The sequence below is a fragment of the Humulus lupulus genome, chromosome 8 (assembly GCF_963169125.1).
Source record: "Humulus lupulus chromosome 8, drHumLupu1.1, whole genome shotgun sequence".
Taxonomy (NCBI): domain Eukaryota; kingdom Viridiplantae; phylum Streptophyta; class Magnoliopsida; order Rosales; family Cannabaceae; genus Humulus; species Humulus lupulus.
This window is the reverse complement of record NC_084800.1, coordinates 46,059,575-46,070,869: the sequence shown is the minus strand read 5'-3', so window position 1 is coordinate 46,070,869 and position 11,295 is coordinate 46,059,575. Positions and strand designations below refer to the sequence as shown.

The window sequence follows — 11,295 nt, the reverse complement described above, 5'->3', positions numbered from 1 at the left end:
TTCATGAATTTCACACAGCTAGGCATCTTCTCCAAGGCCTCAGCAAAAGGAATATTTATATGAAGCATTTTAAACACCTCTAAAAACTTAGAAAACTGTTTATCCAGTGTAGTCTTTCTAAGCCTCTGAGGATATGGAACTCGAACTGGCTGCTCATTAACAACTGGCGGACTCTTTTCTGAAAGCTGGTGGTCTTCATTAATCTTTTTTGGATCAGACTGTTTACCCATCTCTTTACTCTGAACCACTGCCTATGGAGATCTAGACTGCTCAGTTTGCTTCCCACTCCTCAAAGTAATTGCCTGAACTTGCTCCTTAGGGTTGACTTCAGTATTGCTAGGCAAATTTCCCTGCGGTCTGTTATTAAGCATATTAGCCAACTGCCCTACTTGAGTTTCCAGGTTTCTGGTAGAAGATCTAGTCTCTGTCATAAACTGAGTTTGAGTATTGGTGAGGGTCAATAATGCAGCTTGCAGTTCATTAGGCCTTTCAGGTGGAGCTTGATTCATTGATTGTTGAGGCCTAGGCTGTTGTGATGAAGGGGCTTGATGCATTGGTGGCTGAGGCATATTATTCTGAAATTGGCCCTGAAACTGAGGTTGCTGACCCTGATTATTCTTCCAAGAAAAATTAGGATGATTTCGCCACCCAGGATTGTAAGTATTGGAGAATGGATTATTGAATGGCCTTTGAAAGTTTCCCACCGCTTAAACCTGAGCGTGATCCATCAGAGTGTTATTATTCATACTGATAGGGCACTGATCGATAGAGTGAGAACCACCACAAATTTCACACCTAACTGCCATTTGAACCGCATTAGCAGATACAGTGCTCTGTTGTAACTGTTTTGTCAAGGAGGCTACTTGTGCTGTTAGAGCAGTGATTGCATCCAGCTCATGCACCCTAGCTACCTTTCTGACCCCCGATGATCTTTCCTCAGACCACTGATGGTTATTTGTGGCCATGTCCTCCAGCAGCTCATAGGCACCAGTTGCACTCTTGCTCATAAAAGTACCACCCGCTGCAGCATCAATAATGGTTCTGGTAGTAGGACATAAACCATTATAAAAATTCTGTACTAACATCCACTGTTCAATGCCATGATGAGGACATCTTCTCAAAAGTTCTTTGAACCGTTCCCAAGCTTCATACAATGATTCTCCATCATTCTGGTAAAAATTATTGATTTCTCCCTTCAATTTAGCAGCTTTGGAAGGAGGGAAGAATTTTGACAAAAACTTTTGAGCTAGATCTTGCCAGGTGATAATAGAGTTCGGTTGCAAAGAGTTCAGCCAACTTTTAGCTCTATCCCTCAGAGAAAATGGGAAAAGCCTAAGTTTAATAGCGTCATCACTCACCCCATTGTATCTGAAAGTTCCACACAACTCCAGAAAATTAGACAAATGAGTGTGAGGATCTTCAGAAGGCAACCCATTAAATCGAACAGAGGATTGCACCATTTGTAGAATAGCTGGCTTGATCTCAAAGTTGTTAGCCTCTACAGCTGGTGGGCGTATACTGTTTTGTACTCCTGTCAGAGTGGGCAGTACATAGTCTCTCAGGCTCCTCTCAGCATTGTTCTGAGCCTGACCCCCTTGTGCAATTCCAAAAATTAAAACATTCTTGTCATCCCCATCATTCTGTGCCATCTTCACAGACTTCTGGGCTTCCCTCTTGTTCTTTCTGTTTTTCTTTCAAGACTTTTCAATCTCAGGATTCAAAGGAACAAGACTGTCTGCTCCTCTTTTGCTACGCATATAACACAATTCACCTGAGATAGACAAATTAAACAACTAAATAGGTTAGAAACAAGATAAATTAAAATCAAATTAGAATAAAAATTAATCAGACTGATATTGATAATTCTTTTCAGTCCCCGGCAACGGCGCCAAAAACTTGTTGCGATTTTTATTTTCTATGCAAGTGCACACAGTCGCAATTTGTAATAATATGGTAAGAAACCAAGTATCGTCCTCAAGGACTGAATTCTCAATTACCAGTCAATTAATTTCTCTTTCTATTTGATCAATTAAAATTCTTGATTTTTGTAGATACAGCAAAAGAAACTATAATATTCAGAAAACAATAATTGAAAATTAAATAGAATAACAACTAATAGTAAAACTTTTGATTTAAACACTGACGAAATAATTAGGATGTTTAATCTCATCAACTATCCTCCCTATCATTCCCTAATGCAAAGTACTAAGTTCTTCTTCTTTCTACCTAATTCAATTAATAAGTTGATACAGCAGCCTATAATCATACTATGAATTATAGACTCAACCTAAGTGACAATTTCCTATATTTCTATGGTAAATTGAACCACAAAGGTAGCATTAATCTCGACAACTTAATAAACAGTTACACAATTAATATGGACACTTTTGTTCCAAACTAAAATTATGTCCAATATAACCACAGCAGATTCAAATCTCACTTCTCAGATTTTGATTTAAAAACATATATATAATGACTATAGATGGCCAATCGATAATCAATCATTAAGAACAAGTTCTATGGAATTGAAGAAGATTGAAGAAGAAGGAAATTAAAACTGCATTAGTTCATAATAGGGATTCAAGTGATTCAATTAAAAATCCTAAACAGAAAATTAGTTCATAATCATAATACTAATCACAAAAACATTTAAAGATAACATTAGAAAGTAGAAGAAAAACATGTAGATTGAATACTCCAAGCCTTCAGCCTTCAAGCAATTTCCACCCCCAGGTCCGTACCACCTTCTTCTCTCTTTTTTCGCCTTATAAAAACCTAAGATTCAATTTTTAAAAGAGGCGGGCCGCAGCTCTACATGCACCATGTCGCGGCCCGTGTCTAAATTTCTGGGCGAATTGTTCTCTCCATGCCGCGGCCCGTGTCTAAGATTTCTGGGTTGATGCCCATCTATGCCGCGGCCCTCTTTAGCCATGCCGCAGCCCGTGGTTCTCCTTCAAAACAGTGGTTCTGTTTCACCATCTAGCCGCGGCTCTACTTTGCTCATGTCGTGCTCTTAAGGGATTTCTCAATTTTTCAAGTTTTCATCCCAAAAATTCACCAACACTTCAAAATCATGTTGAGATCCATCCTTTCTCAAAATATGTTGAAAAACTTGGTTATTTCTTCCCTTTCTTTGACATTTTCCTCCAAGTACTCAATTCTTCCTGATATTCACAAAGACAAACAAACAAAGCATAAACCCGCACTAAATGAAAGAAAAACGAGATAAAAGACTACTTAAAATATCACCTAAACATGACAAAAACTAGACTCAACATTATGTTTTCAATAAAGTTATGAATTTTCTTATGTATGTTCTTTCCAAAGTTGTAGTTATGTCTAGTAGGTTTAATGACCTAAGTCTCATAGATAGTTGGGTTGTTACAGATATAACGGCTCCAAGATGGTTTTTTTGAAAGTTTGGTTTTTTAATCCTAAAAAATACCCTTAACCACGTAGACTTGCCTTTGAACGATTTTAACTGAGTTCTGGGCAGTTGTTGAACAAAAATTCAATTCTTTTTCATTTTATAATAATTTATTTATTCAAATTAAAAGGGGTTAGTTTCACTCCTTGAACTCAATAAATAGGACCTAGTGCTCAGCCATTTTCTTCATTCTTCAAGCATTTGATCAGAGCCTCCAAGGTGCTAGTGTTACTATAGAGAGATACGCTTGGATTTTGGGTTAAAGCTTTATCATTCTAAGCTTTTATAAACACTTGGGAAGTGAGATATAGGGTAATTTTGATATTGAGGTTTAGATCAATCCATAAGGTCATTTAAGGTATTCTTATTCCTAAGTTCAGTTCTTTATGATTCTATAGTTTTGTTTTATTCAGATCCTAACTCTTGTTTATGATTCTTGATTAGGTATTTAAGTTCTTGAAACTTAAGGTTCTTCTTGGTAAGTTTCTTCTTGGATGGTTACGTGTTCTTTTCATCTCTTTTTCTTTAGATACTCACCATTTTTACTGTTGGTTTTAGGAGTGTTCTAATCCTGTTCTTGTTCCCAAATATCCCGGCTTTTGGTAAGGAAAATATGATAGATTTTATGTGCTTATATGTTATGATATGTTTATGTTATAATATGTATATGTATAATATATTTTGTAGTTGCTTGGACATATGACTTGTTAAGATAACAAGCCTCAAGATTTATTTATCATTTTCATGGGTTAGAGTTATGATTTACCCTACCTCAACTAGTAGAGGACCTAGATGGGTTATCATATACTACCATGTGATCTACCTACCTCGATTAGTAGACAGAGGACCTAGATGGTTTATCACATGCCATGTTAATGAGTTAATGGCCATTAATATTGTAGTCCTATATGATATATGTTTCTTATATTGTCATATGTTTTATATATATGTTATGATATAGTCTTATGTTTATGATTTATGATTTACGTGTTAGTAGATTTTCCTTGCTGGGCATTAGGCTTATTCCTTTACTTTTATTGTGATGCAGGAAAATGAATATGGTAGGCAGAAAGATTCTTGGCAGCTTGGCTTGTGTGTTAAGGATGAATGGACTGGATGGACTGCGTGCCGATCGAGGATGTTATTTTAGTCTTTTAAATTATGTTTTGATGTAATTCCGCAAATATTATTTAAACAATCAAAGTTTATGTTTTATGTTTTTTATACATAATGGGATCCCATACCATATTACATTTTATTTTATATTATTTTGTATTTGGTACAATATTTTGGGTTTTAAATAAAGTTATGTTATTTCCTATGTTTGTATCCAAATAATAGCTATGTCTAGTAGTTTTAATGGTCCAAGGTCTTAGAAATAGTTGGGTCATTATAGTTTTCTTGCTGAGCCTTGGCACACGGGTGCTATATGGTGCAGGTAAGGGGAAAATAAAGTTGGACCATCCATGAGTTGGAGAACTTAGGTGACATTGTGTACATATGCGGCTGCTCGACCACCACTGTAACGCCCTGGTTAGCCCAAGACTGTCACACTATGTACTTTAAATAGTGCTTAACTCGTTAAACGAGTCATTAAGTTGTAAACGTGCATCTAGGTGTTATTAACAGGCCAGGGTGAAGATCTCGGTCAAAAGGAATTGATATATTTTTTAAAAACATTAAACTGTACATGGGATCCCATAAAAGTGTTTACAATGTTATTTACAATCCAAAATGGTCATTACAGTATAAATGTTACAACCCGCTGCCTAAGCAGCAAAAATAGGGTTAAAACCTAGTTCTCCTGAAAAAACACCTTGGCCGTGGTGGTCAAGCGGTCGCATATGTACACATTGTAACCTAAGCTCTCCACTCAAGGTTGGGTGAGCTTTTCTTTCCCTTTTCCTGCACCACATAGCACCGGTGAGCCAAGGCTCAACAAGAAAACTTATTATTGCATGTATACAATATAAATAAATGATTATGGGGCTTGGAGCCCTAATTAGATGATAACTAATAAGTCTTTCTGGGTAGATGACTAATAAGTCTCTCTAGGTAGATGGCTAATAAGTCTTTCTGGAGTAGATGACTAATAAGTCTCTCTGGGGTCCCACACCCCAAGCCATGTGACGTTTCAGTCACCTGAGCCTTTTAGCCCTAGCTCTAAGTAACTAGCCTTTAAATTAGACAAGCGCTTTAATTTTCTTCGACCAATAGGTCGGTCAAGCATTTAATGCTCATGTTGATTAGATCTAATCATTTCGGCATGTGTTAAACACGCTAATGCCGCTCTTGACTCATAAGCCAATACCATACGACCAGTGCTCAGAAATACTACCGATCATGACTGATAAGTCAGAACTTCACGACCAATACTAAACACAAATGTCGTTTCTGAGTAATAAGTCAGTGCCATTCACAAGTAAGCAAAGCTGCTAGACATTTTCAATGCAACCAATGTCCATAAATAGAGCACTCAACATGCCTCATCAATAACCATGCATGTCACATACAGGGTGCAGTTTTCTTACCTCTGGTTCGAGCATAAAATAATAAAAGAACGACCCTTGAGAACGATATGTCCTTAAGTCCCTTAGCAGTCACCTAGTCATAACCAAATATGAAATCTCATCAATAAAATAAGCAATAAAAGGTTCATGGTCTAAAACCCCATTCCCGGGACCTCGAATCCTACTAAAACGGTTAGTACATTCGATCCTGAGCCAAGAGAATCGAAAACTCATGCTTAAATCTCACTAAAACCCATCCTAACACAAAAGGGACAGGCGGACCTCGACCTGCCCCCAAGGGCCGCAACACGCCCCCAAGACAGAGAGCCCCCTGTTTGGGGTGCCAGGGGCGGGCCGCAAATTGCCCTTATGGGTCGCGGCGCGCCTGCTAGACAGAACCCAAGGGAGACTCTTGGATGCATTCAAGTCGCGACTTGCATGAACTTGGTCGCGACTTGACCCCACGAACCCAGCTCCCCTGCATTTTTCTCAATTCAAACTCAGCCAAATCTTCACCAAACCAATCCCAAAATCACAACCAAACATTTATACAACATATCCACTAACCTAACATCAAAACCCAAGCTTAGTACCATTTGAAACATCACCACATACCCAATTACACAATCAAGATATCAAGCTTATGAACTATCTCAAAAACAAAGTAAAACCTTTAAGTTTAAGCTGACAATCCTTAACTTAAACCCATAATTGAACCCCTCAATTGTTGCAATAAAATCCTCAGTCTCAAGAACCTTAAGCTTCAATCTCCTAGTTTGCTCAAACCCCAATCCGTGATAGAAAGAGATGCTCGAGAGTGAGAAAGAGAGAGTAGAGAACTCTGTTTTGTCTTAGTCCTTCTACAACCTGCTAAACTTAAGCATATCTAATGTTCAAAATGACCAAAATGCCCCTAGGGCCATTTTAATTCCTCAAAGTCACCCATTGGTATAATTGTCATTTCCCACCTATCCCGTTAATCATAATTAACGTCCTCCAATTCCCGTTACTGCCAATATCCTCAAATATTTATTAAATCATATCCCATTACCCATTTATTCCCGGTAATGTACTAATTACCAATTTACCTCCAGGCTCACCCCGAGTCCGAAAATTAACCCCGTTATAACCAAACTACTAACTTTCATCCTAGGATTGTCTCATGTCGAATAGCTCAAACATATCTATATAATAATGTAGTCTCACTCATATATCACAAACATGCACATAAATATATAAATATGCTCTCAATGGCCAAAATTATGAAAATGTCCATCTAATAAGAAGTGGGCCCACATGCATGCAATTATCATCATATAATAATACAATTCACATAATCATGCATATAATCACATAATCACATATTAAATCAATTATGGCCCTTCTGGCCCCCTAATCCAGGAACTGAGTGTAATGACCCACTACTCTAGACTTTTGGACCATTAACGAAACTATACATACAAATCCTTAATAAAACTTACATTTGCGAAAATACCATAAATTTATTAGAAACTTGTAGAAATAAAAATTACTCACATAAAATATCAAGTAGGATATGGGATCCCATTGTCTTTAAAGAAAAACATAATTTAAAGTAAAAAGGAGTTACATAGAAAGTGAGGAAAAATACATGTAAAACCATAAAAAAGGTAAAACTAGACTACATCCTCGAAAATCAAACTCTCGACTCCTTGACTCCATTCACCATCGATACACATTCTCCCAAGCATCCATGAATCTTACCGCCACTATAGCTATTTTCCTGCACATATAAACAAAAAGGAATGAGCCTAATGCCCAGTAAGGAAAAATCTAACACATAGTTCATATACATAATTTCATAAGAAACATAAAAAAAACTTAACATAACACTTTACACATACTATAATGGCCATTATTACTTGGGGTCCCATAGACTAAACAAGTCATATGCCCATGAGATTAGTGGGGTCCTACTAGCTAAGTAGGTCATATGCCCATAATCTATTTGGGGTCTTGTTAGTCATATGGGTCATATGCCCAAGCCTACAAACATACATATTCATAACATATTTTATAACATAAAACATAAGATAACATAAGCATAAAACATATAGATTCTATCCTATTTTCCTTACCAAAGTTACCGGGATAAGAGGACAGCGTTGGGACTTTGGAACACTCCTATTAACCATTATGAAAGGGTGAGTTTAAAGAAGAAAAAAAACCAAATGAAAGGAATGGAAGGACTAAACCTTTGAGAAACATACTTACCAAAAACTTATGTGCAAGTTCTTAGATTTCCTAACCAAAATAAGAATAAGGTTAGAGGCTGAGTAGAAGACTATGAGAAAGAAAATAACATAATACCAATGAACTAGGGTATAGAAATACCTTGAAGACTTGTAGACCAATCTAAACCTCGAACCGAAAAACTATGGAACCTTACTTCCCCAAGTGTTTGATAAGCTTATGATGATCAAGCTTATGATTTCCCCACCCAAGTGTTTAACTCTCACACTCTCCTAGCACTTGCAGTCTCTGAACTTAGAGTAAAAGGTGAATAATGGCTGGGTACTAGGTCCTATTTATAGAGTTTAGGAATGAAAGGATCTAAATTTTACTTGAATAAAAATAATAGCTTTTTAGGTGAAAATAATTTGAATAATCGTTCAGCAGAGGCTGAAGACTCGTTCAAAAAGGTGCTGGACTTATCAAGAGGTTGAATGGCTGAATGGAAAACAAATTCAAAATGTTTCAAAATATGTTGAAGGAGGCAATATATCGCCCCCTGTAGGCGATATATCGCCTGGGCCAATATGCCCGAGGCTGTCGTGCATCGTCTCGTGTTTTCCGTATCTACGTGCTGCGATATATCGCCCCCTATAGCTGTGATATATCGGCACACGCTGATTAATTAAACACGAAATTACACATTTTTAGCTAAGTTTGAATGGAGTAAACAGCCTTGACTAAGCCCTCAACGTATTCAAAGCTGTTGACTGACCTTATAGCATTCAAACTTTTACTCTTATTAAATTAAATCCTCAAAATACTTAATCCTTAATCATCCATACATAACATGTGCTTAAAATCCTATTGGTCCTTATCTAAACCTTATAGTATAAATATTATCCTTAATATCAGTCATATAATCAAACCTTAGGTTAACATTAATATTCTTAAATTATAGGTTAAACTTAGAAAAATCTACAAGTACAACTATGAGTGTCCAAATAATTCCCGGTCTGAACCAAAGATCCACAGTTACAAAGATAATGCTATAAATACTATAATACTACAATCTAACTAGCTAAGTAAAGTTTTTGGACTCTACACTGAGCCACATTAGGGAATTTGGGACATTACAACCACGATCGAGGTTTCAAAGAGGAACTAGGGTCAAACCCTATTTTATCACGTAGGTCGGGTAGTTGTAACTTTTTAATTATGGTTAACCTTTTTAAATGTATTTTGGGATCCCATGTATGAAGTAAACATTTTGATGAAACGGTTGTACCTTTGACCAAAAATTTTAACCCTAAACTATTAATCACGTTTAGTTAAACGGTTATGGCCAAATGACTCGTTTAGCACTATTTAAAATACACAGTGTAACGGTCCCTGAGTAGTCGGGTGTTACAAATGCATCTAGATTTAAATTCCACGTTCTTACAACAACTCTTCAAGAGACCAGGTATTTTCAAGGCCAGTAACTCAGCAGCCATAACATTATTCCACTCGGGTTTAGCAAGAGCATCATCTACTATCAATGGTTCTTTTGAAGTGATATACACTTTGGGTTTATAAACCCCTACTTTAGCTCTTGTAGTCATAGAATGCAAGTTGGTGGGTTGTTGTAATACAATGGGTGCAGTTGGTAAGACAGAGACAGGTGGCGGTGATGGTAAAATGGTAGCTGAAGTATGTGAGGAAGAAAGGAAAGAATGGGATGGGTGAGGAGAGTAGACACGTGGGGAGGGTGACAATGAGTGATGTGATGGTATTGGTGGTGAGGATGAGGAAGGAGAAGTATAAGGAGATATAAAATCAGATTGAGTGACAGGAGACAATTGGGAGAGGTACAGTGGCTGACTTTGGTGGAGACGACACAGATGGAGAAGTAGAAGAGTTATTGGACTTGGCATATGGAAAAAAAATTCTTATTAAAGTTTACATCACGAGATATGTAGACACGACCAGTGGGTGAGAGACATTTGTATCCCTTATGCTTTAAACTATAGCCTAAAAAGGTGCACTCAATGGACCGAAATTGCAACTTTTTTATGTTATACGGTCTAATATTTGGATAACATGAACATCCAAAGACACATAATTGAATATAGTCAGGGGAATGGGAGAACAAAGTTTGAATAGGTGTTGAACCAAATAACACCAAAGAGGGAAGCCTATTTATCATATAGGCCGATGTAATGACTCAACTATTTCTAAGACCTTGGACCATTAAACTACTAGACATAGCTATTACTTTAAAGAAAACATACATAAGAAATAAAAATAACTTTATTAAAAATTTAACATAATAAAATGTGAAATCACAAAGTAAAATAAAAATGTGATATGGGTACCCAATGTTTAAAACATAAAACATAATTTTAAACTAAAGAAAATTGTTTACAAAACTAAATGCGGAAAATACATAGAAACATAATTTTAAAAACAACGTCATCCTCGATCGACTCGCAGCCCATTCATTCCATTCATCCTCAATACACAAGTCAAGCCACCAAGAATCCTCCCGCCTCCGTATCTAGTTTCCTGTATCACACTAAAAGAAAAAGGAGTGAGCCTAATGCCCAGCAAGGAAAATCTACTAACAACTAACAACATATATCATAAATAATATACATAAGACTATACCATAACATATACTATAAAACATATATCATATAAGACTACAATGGCCACCATACTTCTTTGGGCTTGTTAACTAAGCAAGTCATATGCCAATAGATTTGTGGGGCTTGCTAACTAAGCAAGTCATATGCCCATAAATTATTGGGGCTTGCTAGCTAGACAAGTCATATTCCCAAGGACTATAAACATACTATACATAATGTAATCATAACATAACATAAGCATAACATATCATATAAACATATAATATATATCCTATTTTCCTTACCAAAACTAGGATATTTGAGAACAAATGTGGGACTTGGAACACTCCTAAAACCAACAATAAGAATGGTGAGTATTTCTAAAGAATAAAGAATGAATGTGGAAACTAAACCTTCAAGAAAAAACTTACCAAGAAAGACCTTAAGTTTCAAGAACCTAATCAAGAACCAATAACAAGAGTTAGGATCTGAATAAAAGAAACTAAAGAATTTTAAAGAACTGGACTTAAGGAATAGG

General features: G+C 36.5%; 1 non-coding gene across 1 annotated transcript; it reads left to right on the top strand.

Moving 5' to 3' along the window:
* The first annotated feature begins 1,095 nt into the window (after positions 1-1,095).
* Positions 1,096-1,202, top strand: LOC133798860 (small nucleolar RNA R71). The gene has a single exon (XR_009876077.1). It is a non-coding gene; the product is annotated as a small nucleolar RNA R71 (small nucleolar RNA).
* The last annotated feature ends 10,093 nt before the right edge of the window (positions 1,203-11,295 follow it).